Raw genomic sequence first — 18,628 nt, forward strand, 5'->3', positions numbered from 1 at the left:
TTCAGATGTTGCAAAACTACAACTCCCAGCATGCCCAGACAGTCAGTGCATGCTGGGAGTTGTAGTTTTGCAACATCTGGAGGACCACAGTTTAGAGACCACTACACAGTGGTCTCCAAACTGTAACCCTCCAGATGTTGCAAAACTACAACTCCCAGCATGCCCAGACAGCCTTTGGCTGTCTGGGCATGCTGGGAGTTGAAGTTTTGCAGCTTTTAGAAGGCCACAGTGAAGATCCCTTATTGCGATCTTCACTGCAGCCTTCTCAGCCGCACTTTCCGGCCGCCGCTCCTCCTGCTCGCGCCGCTTGTTCCTGAGCCGCCTCCACCGCCTCCTCCGGTCCGGGTAATCCGGGCCTTGCCCTCCCCCTCGCCACTCGTGTTCCCCCCGCTCTGTACCGACTTCGATCGGTGCGCAGAGCGGGGGGAAATGAGCTGTAACCCACCGCCCCCCTCCTGCCATTGATGGTCAGCCTGACCGACCAATGGCAGGGAATAGGAGGGGGTGGCAACACTGCCACCTCGCTCCTATGCTTTAGGCTGGTCGGAGCAGTCTTATTTTCCGGGAGAGCGGGTCACCAGTGACCCGATTTGCCCGGATCGCGGCAAATCGCAGGTCTGAATTGACCTGCGATTTGCTGCGATCGCCGATATGGGGGGGTCTCAGGACCCCCCTAGGCATTGCCACGGGATGCCTGCTGATAGATATCAGCAGGCATCCCGGTCCGATCACCGCCCGGCGAGCGGCAGTGATCGGAAATGCCGAGGGCGTATGGATACGCCTTCTGTCCTTAAGTGACGGGACGCGAGGGCGTATGCATACGCCCTTCATCCCCAAGGAGTTAAATCAAATATTGACCTAAAGTAAGCCTTCAAGGGCTTCAGCCACTTTGGGCAGCTCCTTTCTTATTGTTTAGATAATTGCCAATCAGCTGTTATCGTCAAAATATGCAGATATGGGCAGAATTATATATTTCTCTGAGCTGATGGCTGTTTGTAAAGTTCTTAAATCATGTTTTTCTTCCAAGCTCAAGTGTCATAGAGGCTGGGCTGAGCTGCAGCATGCATGCCTCCTCCCTTCCATACCTCTCCCTGCTCTGTATGATTGATGTACAGAGCTCAATGCTGGAAGGCAAGTCAGGGAGGGGTGGGGGAGGGAGAAGGCATACATGCTGCTGCTCAGCCTGGCCTCTATGAGTCTTGAGCTTATGAGAAAACATGATTTTCTAACTTTGCAAACATGCATCAGTTAAAAGACATGTATCATGCATATTTTGGATAAATTTGGCCATTTATGTTACTTCTAAATCCATGTATTTTATGGCACTACAGATACATTTCTATTGACCAGTAACTAGAGATAAAGCAAAAGCTGTAATAACCAAATTGAAAATATTTTGCAACCAGCCTCACATCAGTGTACTATGGAGGAACAGATTTGGCAGGAAAGATATTCGCTTATGTTGAATATTCTATTTGCTGGCTAATCCCAATCCGCTGTGCCTCCAAGCACAGTACACATGGTCACATAATTAGGGTCAATATGCCTTCACACGTGTTGGATGTCCTCTTTCTCTGCTGGATGACAAAGTGAGGCTGAAAGTTCAAATCTATTTACTTTCCAGAGTTTTCCTTTGAAGATGAAGCACTGTACATCATTTTACGAGCAGTTTATTTCATATTTTAGAGCCAAAAAAATGAAGTGATCTGGTTCGGCAGCTCTTCGTCTGTAATCTCCACATCTATTTTTAGCTGTGATAAGCCTCACTAGAGGCAAGAAGCTCTACTGGGAGAAATGAAGTTTTCTCACTTGAATTTAACTAGTTTTTTTTTTTGTTCTAGGCAACATCATTGGATGCCGTGCTCCTCCTGCAGACCTGGATTATTCATTATCAGGTAAGGGAGCCACAATTACTATTTTCCAACATTCTTTACACAGAGTCTAACAGGTTCTATTTTCTACTGCTGTGACTGGTAAAATTGATTGAACTATGGGAAAGTGTCCATGTCTATGTGCTTGATTCTCAGATAGCTACATAGCAAAACTCTAGGTAGGACACACACACACACACACACACACACACATATATATATATATATATATATATATATATATATATATATTTATAGTGACCCACGGTGATGGCAGGACCACGGGGTGTAGCGGTGTAGGTGAATGGGGCAAGATGGTATTAACCCCCAGGGGCAAGGTGTTGTTAACCCCTAATGTTCGTGATGCCAGAGTGTTTTTTTTGTACTGGAACCACACGAACTGTATCTCCTTTATTTCAATGGCTAGGCAGTGGAAGGAGAGTCCACAACCAAGTTATGGTTTAACGGAGGCTTTACTGAGTTAAGACAGGTGTTATTATCTTCACAGCTAGGCCAGAATCCCAGAGAGGGGGCCAGGAACACAGAAGGACCTCGCAGCTTGCCGGGACCAATTAAAGGGGTACTCCGGTGAAAAACTTTTTTTTTTTTAAATCAACTGGTGCCAGAAAGTTAAACAGATTTGTAAATTACTTCTATTAAAAAATCTTAATCCTTCCTGTACTTTTAGCTGCTGAATACTACAGTGGAAATAATTTTCCGTTTGAAACACAGAGCTGTCTGCTGACAGCATGAGCACAGTGCTCTCTGCTGACATCTCTGTCCATTTTTAGGAACTGTCCAGGGTAAAAGGAAATCCCCATAGCAAACATTTGCTGTTCTGGACAGTTCATAAAATGGACAGAGATGTCAGCAGAGAGCACTGTGCTCATGATGTCAGCAGACAGCTGTGTTTCAAAAAGAAAAGAATTTCCGCTGTAGTATTCAGCAGCTAATAAGTACAGGAAGGATTAAGATTTTTTAATAGAAGTAATTTACAAATCTGTTTAACTTTCTGGCACCAGTTGATTTAAAAAAAGAAAACGTTTTTTACCGGAGTACCCCTTTAAACTCGTAATAGACTTTAGAATCTTGACTTTAGTTTTAGGCTGGACTTTCAGCTTACCACATGCCTATTCTGAATGGAGAGAGTATTCTGTAGAAATAAAACCACACAAATTGCATCTGCTCCTGACACATTTGAAACATCCCTTAACATATAACCACGTATTGTGTTTAACATTACTGAAAAAGTCACTGGGTGACAATTGATTGCGAATAGACTGACCTCTTCTTGCAACTATATTCCCACCATTATGGAGAATATTATTTAGAATATCAACCTCATAAAGAACAGGTAAATGCTTCATAACAATTGATTTGAGAAAAATTAGTACTGTATGGTGTGGAAAAAGTTACCTTTTTATGAACCTGTGAAGACCTCGCATTATTATTATTATCGGTTAGCAATGACATGCGACTTTTTTGAGTTCCCTTTGCCCTCGCCAGAACAGAGCGAGAGTAACCCCTGCTGATCAATGTTGTGTCAATATCATGACATGCATCAATAAAAGGACTTATCATCTGATGAAGCAAGTTTGGCTCTAATGTACTCCCCTATTGGAAGATTACGAGTGACATGGCGCAAAAGACAACTAGTGTTACCAGAAGCAGGTTTATGAAGGAGACTTGTGTGAACACACTCATTTATATAATCACCCTTAAAGGGGTACTCCCACCCTAGACATCTTATCCCCTATCCAAAGGATAGGGGATAAGATGTCTGATCTTGGGGGTTCCGCCGCTGGGGACCACCGCAGTATTGCATACGGCACCCACCTGTTTTTTGTGTGGAAGTGCTGAAGGGTCTGAGTCGCGACTACGGGAATGGAAGTCCGTGACGCCAGGACTCCGCCCCCATATGACGTCACGCCCGTCCCCTCAATGCAAGTTTATAGGAGGGGGCGTGATGGCGGGACCGCCGAGATCAGACATCTTATCCCCTATCCTTTGGATAGGGGATAAGATGTCTAGGGTGGGAGTACCCCTTTAAGATGTACCAGGTGCTGGACACTAGCACTGAGATCTCTGGTGTTTTCTGGTCTCAGTAAAGAGCCCAAGGGCTAAGAGCAAAAGAGAGAGAATTGTAATGGCCGCCCCCTTACATAGAGGGGGGCTTAGCCAAAGCCCATTGATCAAGCTGCGGGTCATGTGTTAAACTGGTGTCCTCTGGGTAACATGTGATAACATAAACATAACATGATATTTCACAGGTCCTTTAGACATTTACTGGAGTTCTCCAATGGTCCTTTATCCTATCTATACATCAGGATACTTACTATACATGTAGTAGAATAGATAACCTTACAGTAACAGCAGGGGAGACACTGCAGCAGAACCCCCAGGTCACTGAGGGACTCAACCTAACAGGGCCTAAGTTTAGTGCAGGACCACCACACACACACACACACACATTATATATATATATATATATATATATATATATATATATATATATATATATATACATATACACACATATAGCAAAAGTCAAGAATAGAACAGCACACCTCAGATAATGCCAAAATTAGAGGTTTGGTGCTCGCAGCTTCTGGGGCTATGGTCAAAAGCCCACCACTTGTATACAAAAAACAGAATCTTGCAGCAGCACAGCAGTGTGCTGCTGCAAGATTTAGTTTTTTGTATATATATATATATATATATATATATATATATATATATATATATAAGAGAGAGAGAGAGAGAGAGAGAGAGAGAGAGAGACCAATAACTGGGTGCTCCAACTTCAATGGACCAACACTTGCATACAAATCAAAGGCAGGGAAGCAGCCCTTCAGATTGTCATGAACAGAAAATGTGGTATATTTACCCATCATATACAGATATGAAGTTTCAATCCTACAGTTGAGATTGTTTTCAAGAAAATGATCTCATTGTAGGATCTGTATATGATGGATGAATAAACAATATTTTTTGTTCACTACAATTTTGAGTTCTGCTTTGGGTACTAGGAATATGGAAATATTCAAAGGAAACTTTATATTGTCAGTAAAGATTCCAACGCTTTCACAAGCACTTAGAAACAACAATAATTATACAGGTATTCTTTTGTTTTGAAATTATGGCATATTAATAGTTTATACCATCACTTTATGATCGGAGGCTGTCCAGTCTGTGGGTGCAGCACTGGTGTAAAACTCTATCCTCTTTTGTTTCCATACACAACTGTACCCAGGCTACTAGCTATGCATGGATCTGAACAAAGCCCCATTTAAGTGAATGGGGCCACACTGCAGTTTCCTGAACTGGGTGACTGTGCTGTTCAGGGAAAGTCTAGAAGTGGACACAGCACTAAATGTGCGCTTCCCCTTCTCTCTCATAATCATTGGGGCACCTAAAGGTGAGATCCCAAGGATCATAGAGTGATGGATCAACCTAGCGATCTGAGATCACTTTAAGATAGAACAACCCCTTTAGGACAATTTTTCAATTATTGGACCCATATCTGTCTTACTTTTGATGAAAAATGTTCCTGGTTATAGGAATATGGACTTATAATACAACACGGTTTAGGTGCTCTAAATGACATCACCGTTACTGACCAAGATCAAAGAAACAGCAGCACTGATGCTGGTCACTTAATACCCTAGATGCCATCTAGGGGGTTAGGAGCCACATACAAGTCCCTCCTAGCCTGCAATCACCCCCCTCCTCCTCCCCTAATTTATTGGGGGTGTGAAAACAGTATAAGTGATCGAATCCCACAAAACACTGAATAAAAAGTGATCACTGTAGCATCAACCCCCCAAATAGTACCAATAAAACTACAGATTACCTCACACAGCTCCGTAGATAGAAAAAAGGTATAGGGGGAAGACTATGGTAAGGCAAAAATGTATTCTTCTTAAAAGAGTTTTTTTTTTCTTTTTATAAGTAGTAAAACATAATTAAAACTATAAAAAGTGCTATCATTGTTCTGCCCTGCAGAATAAAGGTAACATATGAGTTGCCACATGATAAAGTACATAAAAACTCCTCAAAAATTGAAGAATTCCACTTTTCTTCAATTTCACTATAGATTACATTTCAGTAAAGATGTACAATTGGTCAATGAAATACTAGCCCTCATATGTCTCAGTTAATTTAAAGAAATAACAGTTATGGCCCCATGAAGATGAGGGGAAAAAAACACAATGCATAAATGAAAATTGGCCTGGTCAAGGGGCTAACTAAATTGGTCACATGGATATAATTTAATGCTATTTTTTTTTATAGCAGGCAGCAAGACCACCCTCTGTAAGATTTACCCAGGAGGCATTTTCTTGACTGCAGCAAATAGTCCCTCTGGTTGACAACTGTCGAGGCTGAATGCTGAAAAAGCTCCTTTCATAGGGTTATTTATTCCATGTTTAAACTAATAACCATTTGGTAATGAAAATATCATGGCAGGGACTGAAACCAAGCATAAATAAGATATAAAGGGATATAGGTACCATACATTAATTATTGCATCACGACAAAAACCCTTAAAGGGGTACATGGGTGGAAAACTTTTTTTTTTCCGTATTAGCTGCTGAATACTACAGAGGAAATTCTTTTCTTTTTGGAACACAGTGCTCTCTGCTGACATCATGACCACAGTGTTCTCTGCTGACATCTCTGTCCATTTTAGGAACTGTCCAGAGCAGCATGTGTTTTCTATGGGGATTTTCTCCTACTCTGGACTGTTCTTAAAATGGACAGAGGTGTCAGCAGAGAGCACTGTGGTCATGATGTCAGCAGAGAGCTCTGTGTTCCAAAAAGAAAATAATTTCCTCTGTAGTATTCAGCAGCTAAAAAGTACTGGAAGGATTAAGATTTTTTAATAGAAGTAATTTACAAATCTGTTTAACTTTCTGGTACCAGCTGATTAAAAAAAAAGTTTTTCACTGGAGTACCCCTTTAACCCCTTAACGACGCCGGACGTAAATGTGCGTCCGGGTGAGCTGGTACTTAACACACCAGGACGTACATTTACGTCCTATGCATAACCGTGAGCATCGGAACGATGCTCGGGTCATGCACGGCAGGTCCTCACTGCTGAAAGCAGCCAGGGACTCGCCGGTAATGGCAGACATCTGCGATCGCGCGGATGTCCTCCATTAACCCCTCAGATGCCGTGATCAATACAGATCATGGCATCTGCAGCATCGTGGTCACTAAAATGGATGATCGTATCTCCCCGCAGCGCTGCCGTGGCAATCCCATCATTCAGGGTGGCAGACGGAGGTCCCCTCACCTGCCTCCACTGCCTTCCACGGGTTTTCTGCTCTGGTCTGAGATCGAGCAGACCAGAGCAGAAGATGACTGATAATACTGATCAGTGCTGTGTCCTATACATAGCACTGAATAGTATTAGCAATCGAATGATAACCATAAATAGTCCCCTATGGGGACTATTAAAGTGTAAAAATAAAAGTAAAAAAAGTAAAAAGTAAAAAAAAATTGAAAACCCCCTCCCCCAATAAAAACGCAAATTGTCCCATTTTCCCTATTTCACCCCAAAAAAGTGTAAAAAAATATCTTTTATATACATATTTGGTATTTCTGCGTGTGAACTAAATAAAATGTTAATGATACCGTACGGTGAAGGGCATGAATGTAAAAAAAAAAAATCCAAAATAGCTGCTTTTTTATAACATTTTATTCCCCCAAAAATTATAAGTTTATAAAATTATAAGTTTTATATAAGCAAATATGGTATCACTAAAAAGTACAGATCACATTTCAAAAAATTAGCCCTCATACCGCCGCTTATAGGGAAAATGAAAAAGTTATAGGTTTTCAAAATAGGGGGATTTTTTACGTACTAATTTGGTTAAAAAGTTTGTGATTTTTTTTAAGCGCAACAGTAATAGTAGAGTATGTTATCATGAGTATCATTTTAATTGTATTGACCCAAAGAATAAAGAACACATGTCACTTTTACCGTAAATTGTACAGCGTGAAAATGAAACCTTACAAAATTTGCAAAATTGCGTTTTTCTTTTTAATTTCCCCACACAAATAGTATTTTTTTGGCTGCGCCATACATTTTATGATGACGTGAGTGATGGCATTACAACGGACAACTGGTCACGCAAAAAACAAGCCCTCATACTAGTCTGTGGATGAAATTATAAAAGAGTTATGATTTTTTGAAGGCGAGGAGGAAAAAATGAGTCCTTAAGGCCCAAATGGGCTGAGTCCTTAAGGGGTTAACATTAGGTATAATGTGCTGTTCAAAGCACAGATCATTGTGCCATGAAAAACCCTTCAATATAAGAATTTACATATTGTCAAGATGATTCAAGCAACAGAGATTTCCAGAGATGTTATCTATGTTCTATACCTTTGTATCAGCTATCAGATAATTTGGGATCTCTATAGGGTTGCATTACTTTTAGTGAAAAACTATGAAGTATCAGGCAGCTGAAAGTTATATGTTAAATTCATTTGTGAGAATATAAGCATAAACTTAAGAATAATCCTACCCCTCTGTATATAAAAGCATTGGTTATATCTATGAGTGTGTTAAAGTGTTAAACATATGAGAAGAAGCTAATAGCAAATGGGGCTGACTTTATAAAAATACATCTCTTTTTCATTTTACCCCAAATTTTAGCTGTTTATCCAAATCCCTAATACTGGAAGCACAGTTCCCTGACATGGGTGGTCACAAAACTGGCAATATTTTTGCCAGCTCTTTCTCGGAAAATGATATCACTGAAATTTCCCCTCCTCCTCTGGTATTGTCTCTGGACTGAGAGTCCGTGGCGTGGCAAACTCTGCATATGGATGTTTTCCCTTCTTTTCCGTGGGACATGACAGAATTCAGACCTCATGTCTGGGAACCAGACCTTCTGCTACATAATAATACGGCTTTCCTAAGACTTGGGACATCCAAAATAAGCCTTTGAAGCCCAAAATTGATTGGCCTAATGGTGCTGATAGATTATTTCCTAGTTAACGGTTATTTATTCCTTGACTGAAGTTTCCACAATTCCAAACCTCTTGACATGATTGAGAAAAACACCACAGACAGTTTAGAGACATTAATTGCAGCACAAGACTCCGGAGCAGAACAGTTGCAGCCCATTTGTAGGAAAGGTTTCCAGTAGATGAAAGTTGAACTATTTCTGTGCATAGTGTATTAAATCTCTTCAGACATACCTAAGACACAACTTAAAAGACAATTCCAGCAACAGTTAATATAAACATAATTAATAAAGTAATATTTCCTATGTTACACTGTAAAGAATTTTCAAAAGAAAAAATCTGTTTAGCTAATGAACTATTTTTATTCTAAATCTCTTTCTTGTCATGCCTGTTGAAAGAACACATGTCCCTAAGAGGACCTTTTTCCTGTGCTCTTTGCTGCCCCCGGCTGAATGATGAATTCTGTATGAACTGCAGCAGTTAAAGGAGTATTCCAGTGGAAGTTTTTTATCTTTCCTCTGTGCCCGAGCTGCAAAAAGTAAAATAGCAAACTTTAACTCACCTTCCGCTGCTCCCCTGATGTGCCGATATCGCTCTTCTGTCTTCTGGACCTGGTCTTCTTCCGCATCCTGGAGCCCGATGTGTCACACTGCGCTCAGCTTACAGCCAGCCGAAGCAATGTCCTGCCTCAGCGGTCATTCGCTGAGCGGAGAGTGATATAAGGAGCCTGAAGGAACCTTCTCCCTCTACCCAGGCCCGTTACATGGCACTGAGCAAAGTGTATCACCAACCAAGGCAGGACATTGCTGTGGCTGGTGATAAGCTGAGCACAGTGTGATGTGTTGGGCTACACTATGTGGAAGAAGACCAGGCCTAGAAGACAGAAGAGTGATGTTTGGGGAGTGGTGGAAGGTGAGTTAAAGTTTGTTATTTTACTTTTTGCAGCTCGGGAAAGGAGAAAAGATAAAAAAAAATTCCACTGGTGTACTCCTTTAAAGGCATTATACATCGAGAGTGTGGGTTTCAAAACTATGTTCATTATGTGGTATATAAAAAAATAAATCTCTACTTATATCCAATGCTCCTGCAGGGCTTCTGGTTTCCTGCTCCAATCCAACAAGCAATCATCTTCCTGAGCTAAATTTTTTGAACTTTTCCTCACAAACTAGTATAACAATACTGCCTCTTATGTACAAGAATGTACCTAGTATAGTACTGCGCCTATATACTAGAAAGTAAATACTATAATACTACCTTATATGTACAACAACAAAGTACTATAATACTGCTTTCTATATGAAAAAATATCATCACTGTAATATTGCCTCTTTTGTATAACTACTATGTAGCTAATATTTTGCCCTCTCCTTTGTACAAAAATATATCTGCTATAGCAGATATAGTATCCATAATACTAGACCTAACCCTATGTATAAGCACATACTTGAGATAATTATGCCCCTGTGTACAAACATCTAATACTGTACTATAATACTGCCCAATATGTATATGAACCTAACTACAATAATGCTACCCTTTATGTACAGGAATCTGACTAGTATAGCACTGCCCCTATATACTATAATGTAAAAGCTAGAATGCTGCCCCTATATACAATATTATCACTACTGTAATACTTTCTCCTTTGTACTATATACCTACTATATTACTGCCTCCTCTGGACAGCCTCCTATATACAAATGTATAGCTACTATTTTACAGCACATATACAAGAATGTAGCTGCTTTAACTACAGTGTATTTGGAAACTCATCAGGCCCTTTTAATTTCTTTACATTTTGTTATGTTAAGGTCTTATTCCAAAATAAAATAATGTCATGTCTGTATTGGCTTGTGTTCACACACAGTTATTGGTTTGGTTGTGGGTGAATAGTTTTATGTTCCCTGGTCAGGGAATAGTTAATAGCCTTTGGTTTGCTAGCCAATAGCTCCTACAGTGTGTCTATTTAAAGTCAGCCCAGTCTAGCCTCTGGGCTGGGGATTACAGATTACACATGGACATGCTGCATGGAGCTCTTGGTGAAACACTCTTTATTTGAGCTTTTAATCTACTATTTTACTTTAGCATGCACTTTGCATTTTCTGGTTTTAGCCATGGTTAGGTGGCATGCTTATAGTAGATTTTAATCTGTGTTTTTATAGTCGGTTATAGGATTTGTATATCCTTTCTGCTATGTGTCTGTTCACACTGTGTTTTCTCTTGTATCCGTTCTTATGAAGTTCTGTGTTTTATATTTCTGTTTTCCTACTGTTATGTTTCTGGTTTGTGACCGACTATTTATTAGTATGTGTTCTTATTAGGCCCCTGCACTTTAGTTCAGGGAGGGACCGGCACCCAGTTGTCGAGTAGGCAGGGAGTGCGGTTTTAGGGTCAGTTTAGGGTTCACTCTCCCTGTCCCGTGGTCGGTCCCTGACAAAAAAAAATAATGTTTTCCCCATCAATCTGCACTTAATACCCCATGATGAGAATGTGAAAACAGAATTTTAGAAATGCATTAAAAAGTGAAAACTAAAATTTCACGTGGACATAAATATTTAGACCCTTTACTATGAAACTTGAAAATTTGCTCTGAGGGCCTCTCATTTCTCTTGATCATAAGATAAAAAGAGATTCCTTTTGAAGATATGCAGCCCATTAAAAAATAATCTATAAAACAATAAAAACAAAATAGATTGCAATAAAATAGCAGATATCAGATGCCAAAATACCAGGGAGTTTATAAATGCCTTCTTCTGATCAATACATCCAGTCGCGTCCTTACAATAATAAAAGTGGAAAGACTAAGAATTTCCTCTTCCAAGCTCAATGTCTAATAAAAAGCATATATTTCCATCCAAATAACTCACCTGCCAGTAATACTGCTGAGTTATGTATAGTAAAAACACACAGACCAAGGATACACATCTACAGCCCAGCTTCTAAGGGCTTGTGTTTTTCTGCACTGCGTGCACAGGATCTAATACTACTAAAATACTAAAAGATACTGCGATCTTTTACACTGTAAAAACATTTCCTTACATGTTGTATAATGCACTGGGAGGCTTCATTAAACATCATCCAGATCCTGACCTCTTCTGGTGAGAGATGAGTAACAAAAATCTGGCCTTTTCTTCCAGATTTACACTAGATGCCAAGAGAAGAGCATAAGAGTTTTTGGTCACCACCTTTGATCCGCTTTCTTTTCCCAGTCTGCCGTGTTTCTTTGCCATTACTGATTGAGTTTGGTACACCAGGAACCGAGTGGTTGGGTTGGCTGTGTCTAATTCGCCCACTTGACTGGTGAGGAGTTGCAGGGGGCTGGTGTACAGTACTAACCTGGTTGTTATTTCCATTACCGTTGGGTAGCTCTGAAGCTAGAGGAGCAGCATTGTTTGAGGAGTTGTGGTTAGCTGCTCCTGACCCACTCTCAACCTGTGCCTGTTTGCTTTGGGATTGGTGTGCAACATATGCAGGGTTTGGTTCACTAAAGTTAGGCACTTCAGAATAAACCATGCAAAATTCTCCGATCTGCTGCAGATCAACTCCCCTTCCTGTGTATAGGGTAAGACAACTTTAAAGACAGAGGCATACCCTTTTGTCAGTATTATGATGTTGTCACGACAGCTTCCCCCAGTCCCGATATATCACATCCCTCTCCGACCGACCCAGCTTTGTATACTGGTTGCCGTGGTTCCGACCCTGTGCTGACGTATTTTAGCTGCACCAGCACCATGTCACAACCAGTGAGCCAGAAGAAGCATGTAATGCTCTTGCTTAGTAAAGAAACCGTTGATCAGAGTGAGTTGCTGTCCGTTCTATTACTACTGGTTGTTTTCCTCTTGATCATCTTTAAGATCAGAGTCACCTAAGGTAAATGCAGTTAATGGGACCTGATTTGGAAAGACGCATCCCAGTCTATATAAGGGCTCACAGCAGACAATGCAAAAACCAAGCCATGGGGAGGAAATAACTGCCCATAGAGCTCAGAGACAGCATTGTGTGGAGGCACAGATCTCGAGAAGCCAACAAAAAATGTCTGCTGCACTGAAGGTTCCCTAGAGCACCTCCAGTGCCTCCATAATTCTTAAATGGAAGACATTTGGAACAATTAACAACTAGGACTTTTCCTAGTGCTGGCAGCCTCATCAAACTAAGTAATTGGGGGATAAGGGCCTTGGCAAAAAAAAGTGACGAAAAACTCAAAGCTCCAAAGATCCTGTACTTCACTATTTCCACACTCCACTAATCTGGGCCTTTATGGCAAAGTGGCCAGAAATAAACCTAACATCAGTAAAAGACACATGAACGCCTACCTTAAGTTTGCCAAAAATCACCAAAAGGAAGAAACAAAGGACTGTCAGAAACAACATTCTCTAGTCTGATTCTAATAGTAATGTCTGGAGAAAACCAGCACTGCACATCACCTGCCTAATACCATTCCTACAGTGAAGCATTAGGACAGCATTATGCTGTGGGGAGTTTTTAGTGGCTGGGAAAAGGAGACTGGTCAGGGTTGAGGGAAAGCTTAGCAGAGTAAAGTACAGAAATATTAAAACATTTTTAACCTGATCCAGTGTGCTCTAGACTTCAGAATGTGCCAAATGTCCACATTCCAACTAAACAATCACCTTAATGTGGTGTCCCAGTACGGGATATGGTCCTTCTGTCCCATGAGGTTGAGTCCCTGTCTGTCCCCGGGGCTCTCCTGTAGTGTCTCCCCCTGTGTATATAGGTTTCCCCATAAAAGGGTTTTCACATAATGAGTAAAGGACCTTTATTGTTTGTCACATGATTGTGTGTAATTGACATGTTCAAGTCATATGATTGTAGGGTCTGCCGGTGAATCGCCCATAACCTCGGCGCTGCACGAATTTGTACAATATATGACCAACATTAGGAGTGAATTACAATTTACCATGTCCTGCAGTGAGACCAACATCAGCTTCCTAGACACCCTAGTTCTTAAAAATGAGAGCGGGGGTCTAGAGACTGACCTCTAAAGAAAATCTATTGACCGTAAAAGTCTGCTGCACTTTACCAGCTCTCACCCCAGAGCTGTTAAACCATCACTTCTGAGAGCTCAACAACAAAGGATCAAGAGAATCGTGAGTGATCCAAACCAAAAGGGAGATAAGACTGAATGACCTGGAAAATAAATTTAGGGAACGGGGGTACCCAGAGAGATTGTTGGAAAAACCAAGAGCCCCTTCCACTATAACCCACTTGGACACACAATGGGTTCCATTCGTCAGGAACTTCCATCCCCTTACCTTCAAAATAGATAATGTGGTTAAGAAGTGTTGGTATCTCCTAAATAGGTCCTTTCCCAAAATTGATGAATTTAAATATCCACCACTTCTCTGTAATAAAAGGGCATGCAACCTACGTGACAAAATCATCAGGGCAGACATTGGCTCTACACTCATTACCGCACAACCTTTCTTCAGAGCAGAAAGAATGGGACATATGCATGCCCCCATTGCGCCCAATGCTGTCATATAATTAGGGGTGACACCCTTCAACACCCCCAGAGTGATGAAACTATCAAGATCAAGTCCTTTTACACATGTGACTCGAAGAATGCGGTGTACTCCATCAAGTGTCCATGCGGTCTCCTATACTTTGGCGAAACTACACAGTGTGTAGGAGACTGCATAAATTGATGCATATCCACGATCCGCTGCAAAAACCTACTTTTTCCCATTCTGTACCATTTTGATAGAATGGGCCTTGACATCTCACAACTAAGGTTTCAGGTTATCGATCATGTAGAAAGACCATGCAGGTGAGGTAACATCAAAAAGTTACTGCTTAAAAAGAAAGCAATTTGGATCAATCGCCTTAATACTATAGAACCCAGGATTCTGAACCGAGACTACAAATTAAACCAGATGTTGTGAACATGTCTTTTTTGATTGCCATATTTTAACTGCTTTTTATATTTCCTTTTAGATTCACCGTTGAGATCACTGTCAACCCATTTAGAGCACGTATAGTATAGAGCATGGTCAGAATGGTTCCTCATGAATCTCTATATAGCCTCAGTTCAGGTTGCATACTATATAGTTATGCGCATCTCTGCCTTTTGAGATATTGCTCTACTTTAGTAATCTATGGTTGTGCTATGTATATTTGTATTTGTTATTGGTTATGGTTATTTATGTCCTCACCAAGGTTATTGTAAAGTGAAGATACCTACCGGTTTTGACAGATGTTTCCACCTAGGAGGGCTTCCTTTCCCTATTGTAGCACTCACGTTTCTGAAGACAGGAACCCCGGTGGATGTGGATCCGCTGGACCTGTGTGGCAGATGAATCGGACCGTACCAGGGAGCGGAGTCTAAGTTGCCACTGGTTTTCACCAGAGCCCGCCGCAAAGCGGGATGGACTTGCTGCTGCAGGCGGCACCCAGGTCGCTACCCTTGGCACGGCTCGACCACACAGGTGGCTGAGGAGATGTGAGGCACAGGAGGGATAAGGCAACTCATAGTCTGGATAGAAGAAGGTCAGGGCAGGCGGCACAGTAGCGTAGTCAAAGCGAATCAGGAGTTCAGTAGGCAGGCGGCAGAGGAGCAAGGTCAAGTCACAAGAGCAATAGATCTGATACACAACAAGGCAATACAGAGTAACACTTTCTCAAAGACACAAGGCAACAAAGATCCAGCAGGGAACTGAGGAGGGTGGAGGAATTTGTAAATGAGCCACAGGTGGATCCCACTAATGAGCTTACTGGCCCTTTAAATCTTAAAGCTCCGGCATGCGCGCCCTAGGGGACTGGGACACGCGCGCCGGAGCAGAGAGGCAGAGGCAGGAGAAACACCCGGAGAGTTATGAACTGGGTTCACAAGCGGGCGCGTCCCGAGATGCGAGTCCCAGCACTGTCAGCAGCAGAAGGTAAGGGGACCATGCGCTCACGGTCAGCGTGTGTGGCCGGAGCGCATAACGTAACACCTATTACAATGCCGTTTTCATTGTAGCTGTAGATCAGTTGATGAAGGCCACGAGGTGGCCGAAACGCATCCTGTGTGTCCCTACTATGCTGTATGCATGATTCTATAAATAAACACTTACGGTGATTCAGCATCTACCTTTGAGTGCGGGATTTCTTCTACCTACTGCATAGTCAAGTCAAGTCTACTGTCTAGTCACTGTGGCCTGCATTATACTCAGTCTACCTACTGCAAGTCCCAGCAAGCCTGCGAGGTCTCTCTGTGTCACTGGCCACCTCTCTGGGATACTGGCTGAATGGTATAGACTGTACCACCTGTCTAACCTCAGTAAAAGCTACCGTTAACCTAAACCTGGCCATGGACTCTTTATTGCCCCTGCCTGACCTAGGACTAGCGGTGGGGGGTTATATAGGAGAATCACGCCCTGGCATCACGAACACGAAGGGGTTAATACCATCTACCCCTGGACAACACCATCTGCCCTTTACACCTCACCTCACACCCTGTGGCTCACCACACACAGCCAAGACAGCACAGGAGGGGCTTAGAGACAGCTCTTCGAATGTCCTTGAGTAGCCGATGGGGGGGATTTACATTTTTTATACACAAGGCTGCAACATACCAAAATGAATGCATTATTTTCCCTGATGTACAAGAATATAACTTCTATAATATGTATATGTATAAGAACAAAACTTTACTGTAAAATATTCCTCTATGTTTAAGAATATATATATATATATATATATATATATATATATATATATATATATAGAAAGCAAAATCATCGGTAGTTGCAGTATCTTGTAATACCTTTTTTATTGGACTAACAAGATTATGTAGAAACAAGCTTTCGGGATTCCTCCCTTGGTCAAGTCATAAGCATTTCTGAGCTCACAAGGAGAAAACACACATTCTCTCTCACAAAATATGCAGGGGTTAAAACAACATATGTGGAGAAGGGACATTAAGTTGGGCCATAAATTGTATAGCTATAGGACGATAGACTACAGATAAGGATGGGGGGGGGGGGGGTGGCTGGAGAGCAGAGGTGAGAATGGTGGTTACGCTGGACAGAGGAGAAAGGACAATTTTACTACAGGACCATAGACTGAAGATAAGACTTGGACAGGGGAGGGGGGAGCAGGGATCCTGAAAGGAAACTTCAAGAACACCCAGGAAAGAAAGACATTTGAAGCCGAAATGATAGTTCTTTATTCAGTGGCGTTGCGACCCGGGTGCGGGGGGTGCGGCCCGCACCGGGTGACACCAACCCAATGGGGTGACACCAAGACGCTCCGCAGCACCCCCCTCATCTGTGCCCGACCGGCCTCCCATCCGTCAGCACCCCCTTCACCCCCCCCCGCGCTGTGTGTGCGGTGCGCCCGTCCGTCAGCAAACCCCCTCTTTCACCTTCACTGTGCGCCCGACCGTCATCACACCCCCCCTCACCTTCACCAGCACTGTGCCCGTCCTCCGCTCCCACGTCTGCGCCGGCCTGACGTCACACCGCATGGCCGCGCAGGAGGACGTGAGTTACGTCACTCGCACGGCGCCCGGTGAGAAGGATCGCTGCGCTGGATGGGTGAGTTTGTATGTCTGTCTCTCTGTCTCTATCTATGCTTGTGTGTGACTGTGTGTGTTTGTGTGACTCTCTGAGTGTGTGTGTGTGTTTGTGCGACTCTGTGTGTGTGTGACTGTGTGACTCTGTGTGTGTGTCTGTCTGTCTGTGAGTGTGTGTCTCTCTGACTGTGTGTGTGTGTGATTGTGTGTGTTTGTCTCTCTGTGTTGTATGTGTTTTTTTTTGTGTGTGTGTGTGTGTGTGTGTGTGTGTGTGTGGGGGGGGGGGGGGGGTATAACCAGCGATCTATTGTGGGGAAACTCTGACCCATTGTGGGGAACCTGCAAGGGAACCTGCGGCCTAATGTGGGGAAACTACTACCAAATGTGGGGAGTCTATGCTACCTAATGTGGGGAATCTGTGCTACCAAATGTGGGGAGTCTATGCTACCTAATGTGGGGAATCTGTGCTACCAAATGTGGGGAGTCTATGCTACCTTATGTGGGGAATCTGTGCTAGCTAATGTGGGGAAATTGCTACCTAATGTGGGGAATCTGTGCTACCTAATGTGGGGAAATTGCTACCTAATGTGGGGTAACTGGTACCTACCTAATGTGGGGGAACTGGTACCAAATGTGGGGAATCTATACTGCCTAATGTGGGGAATAGATGCTACCTAATGTGGGGAAACTGCGACCTACCTAATGTGGGGGCACTGCTGCCTACCTAATGCTCCCCCCCTGGCAGTAGCACCCTCATCATCCACCAGCAACCCCCCCCCCCCCCCAGCAGCACCTCCATCAACATATCCTGATGGTGGATGATGGAGGTGCTCCTGCCAGGAGGATGATCCTGCCGATGGATGATGGGGGTGATACTGCCAGGGGGGATGGCCAGTAGCACCCTCATCATCCTCCAGCAACACCTCCCCAGTAGTAGCACCCCCATCATCCACTAGCAACACCACCAATACCCCCCTCCCGTGGTAATAGCATCAGCTAACGGATGTTGAGGGGTGTTACTTTGGTTGTGGTATTATATTCAGATGGTGCACTGTATGGCAACGTTATATTCAGAGGGCGCAGTGGGTGGTAGTATTATATTCAGAGGGCGCAGTGGGTGGTAGTATTATATTCAGAGGGTGCACTGTATGGCAACGTTATATTCAGAGGGCGCAGTGGGTGGTAGTATTATATTCAGAGGGTGCACTGTATGGCAACGTTATATTCAGAGGGCGCAGTTTGTGGTAGTATTATCAGAGATGAGCGAACT

At 42.7% G+C, this 18,628-nt stretch overlaps 1 protein-coding gene across 7 annotated transcripts in view; it reads left to right on the forward strand.

Annotated features, from left to right (window-relative positions):
* Positions 1–18,628, forward strand: part of ZNF469 (zinc finger protein 469) — a 607,005-nt gene that overhangs the window by 150,164 nt on the left and 438,213 nt on the right. For all 7 annotated transcript variants that reach the window (XM_056525555.1, XM_056525556.1, XM_056525563.1 and 4 more), the window contains exon 2: positions 1,842–1,895. The gene's annotated coding sequence lies outside the window, so the exon portion shown is untranslated. The remainder of the gene's footprint in view (positions 1–1,841; positions 1,896–18,628) is intronic.

This window comes from Hyla sarda, chromosome 6, assembly GCF_029499605.1.
Source record: "Hyla sarda isolate aHylSar1 chromosome 6, aHylSar1.hap1, whole genome shotgun sequence".
In the NCBI taxonomy this organism is placed as follows: Eukaryota; Metazoa; Chordata; class Amphibia; order Anura; family Hylidae; genus Hyla; species Hyla sarda.